A 2,441-nucleotide genomic window follows, 5' to 3' on the forward strand; every position below is an offset into this window, starting at 1 on the left:
GAATCTTGATGAACTTGACTAGACAACATTCGCATGTGTCCTCTAGAACGCTTTGCTCACTATAAGAAACAGTTCCGGCTTGTCCTTTGCTATAAAAATGATTATGCCACCTTGTTGCACCATGTTACTATCGTTACTTGTTAGTTGCTACAAATTATCTTGCTATCAAACTATCTGTCACCACTATTTTATATCACCTGCAGAGAATACCTTGCTGAAAACCACTTATTGATTCCTTTTGCTCGTTGTTGAGTTCGACACTCTTACTTATCGAAAGGACTACAATTGATCCCCTATACTTGTTGGTCTTCAACAGCCCATGCTACTGACCTGTGCTGGGGGCACGGTGGGGAGCACTTAGTAGTAGTGTCGTTTATCTATGCCCGCGCTGCTACTATTCTCTACCGATAGCGCGCTGTTTTTATCCGCACTACTACTAAGTAGCAGTAGGGCTGCCTTACTAACCCGCAGCACTATTAAGTGGTTGCCTATAGGGGTTTTCGTAGCAGTGCTACCTCCGCCACTGCCTCCAACATGCCACAACGCAAAGGAGCTGTCGATGTCGCACACACTTCCTTAGGTTCAGGCGATATTCAAGTCGCTTCCTCCCAACGAGATGCTATAGGAGCTGAGCCAGCCAACTCCTGCTCCGGCTGCTCCTCCATCCAATGTGGTGCACTTAAGCTCCATTTATGACCATTAGGCCGTTGTCGCCATCTCGGATGACGATGTGCAGGCGAGGAATCGGGCGCACCTTTTAGTTTTAGTTAGATTTAATTTTGTGATTTCAATACTGTTGTTCAAATCTGTGTAAAATGTGGAAGCCAACTAGTTTAATATTAATGTTTGAGTAAGGTTTAGTTTAATTAATGTTTTAACTAGATTAGTGTAACATGCTGGGTTATCTGACAGTAGGTGTTTACTGACATATGGACCCACAGGACAAAGCGAGCATCAGCCACATGGCACATGACTTATATTACTGGCATCTACTGTCCATGGTGCAATACTTATAATTTGTTAGTTAGTGGCGTCGCATGCCAAACGCCACAGATGAGAGATATGCATCTGGCGTTGGGTGTGGATGTTAGTACCAACTTACCACTGCTGTTACACTAGCGGCAACGGCATCTATTGCCACTAAATACATTTTTTAAACGCCGCCAGTAGGCATTTATGCACTTGTATCTTACTAGTTTGCCTCGCATGCTACTAAGTTGTATAGTTTCTTATTGAGTTATTCTTCCATTCGCCAATATCCTTTAGATTTTAATAATCTATATCTCTGGTCTTCTATCTGTTTTGAAGAAATTGCTAAAATTATTCAATTCACATTCACCCCCTCTGGCCGATATCTTTTTTTAGGACATTGCTCTGGTCGATATCTGATCCTACAAGTTTCTACCACTAAACATACTCACCGACTAGAGAAATATATACTACTTCCTTGTGTTCTGGGCCCATCAGAAACGGGACTGCCGGTATAGTTAGGTCAATTCATTCATGTCGTATAAGGTTGGTTATTTTTAACTTATAAATCACGAGGCCATGCAAACCTAAAATTACCAGATCAATATTGCACATGACAAAATCGAATAGAACACCTAAATTTGGCAATCGTTATGTATTCTTAGATGCATGTCACTGGAAGATTTTATTATTGGATCACATCATTTGTCCATTTTTCGACATGATTGTTCAGTGCAACTCTACAAACAGATACGACACCTACAATGCCAATAGTATGGGACGGGGTTGATACACCATGAGGCTGTGAGTTCCGCTCCAAACAAATCTTTGCAGGTCCCCTGGCATTTTGACAGATTGCACTCACGGCCGATAGAAGCAGTTACATCCTTGCATGTTGTTCTTTGCGGGTGAACTCTATACTTGCATTTATCTGTAAAGAAAAACACACACCATAAAAAAAGTCCAAATTGGAAAAAAATATGAAAATATTCATGATGTTTAAGTGACAATATTATCCTACTTCGGTTGATAGGAGAACGGAACCATATATAGGGATGGGGAGATCGATTTCTTACCAATATGAATGGAATTTCCTACGTGCACAAGCACCATAAGGCAAAGAAGAATAGCTTTCCCTTCCATAAGAGAAGACACAAACATCTTACTCCTGACTCGGTCTGGGCGTATAGAAGCATTGTATCTTTATATATAGACTAATTGCTAGAGAATATTTACTCCCATCTTACTCAAAATGAGATCACAAAGATTTGGCCGTCTCACTATAATTAATTTGTAAAATATGGTTCTATCTATAAGATGGTATCCATTTCATGGATGCTATCTTTCCATCTATGCAAATATAAATTTAGAAGATATTCTTAAGTTTGTGCCATTAAATGCGGTATCATCTCAAATCTAGTATTAAATACCATATCATTTGAGTACTAGCACATTGGACATGGTATAGAGTG

General features: G+C 40.1%; 1 long non-coding RNA gene across 1 annotated transcript; it reads right to left on the reverse strand.

Moving 5' to 3' along the window:
- Positions 1 to 1,596: 1,596 nt before the first annotated feature.
- On the reverse strand, positions 1,597 to 2,142 carry LOC119348368. The gene is made up of 2 exons (XR_005168905.1): positions 2,046 to 2,142; positions 1,597 to 1,900 (listed from the first exon to the last, which is right to left on the reverse strand). It is a non-coding gene; the product is annotated as an uncharacterized LOC119348368 (long non-coding RNA).
- Positions 2,143 to 2,441: the final 299 nt, after the last annotated feature.

This window comes from Triticum dicoccoides, unplaced genomic scaffold (assembly GCF_002162155.2).
Source record: "Triticum dicoccoides isolate Atlit2015 ecotype Zavitan unplaced genomic scaffold, WEW_v2.0 scaffold90157, whole genome shotgun sequence".
In the NCBI taxonomy this organism is placed as follows: Eukaryota; Viridiplantae; Streptophyta; class Magnoliopsida; order Poales; family Poaceae; genus Triticum; species Triticum dicoccoides.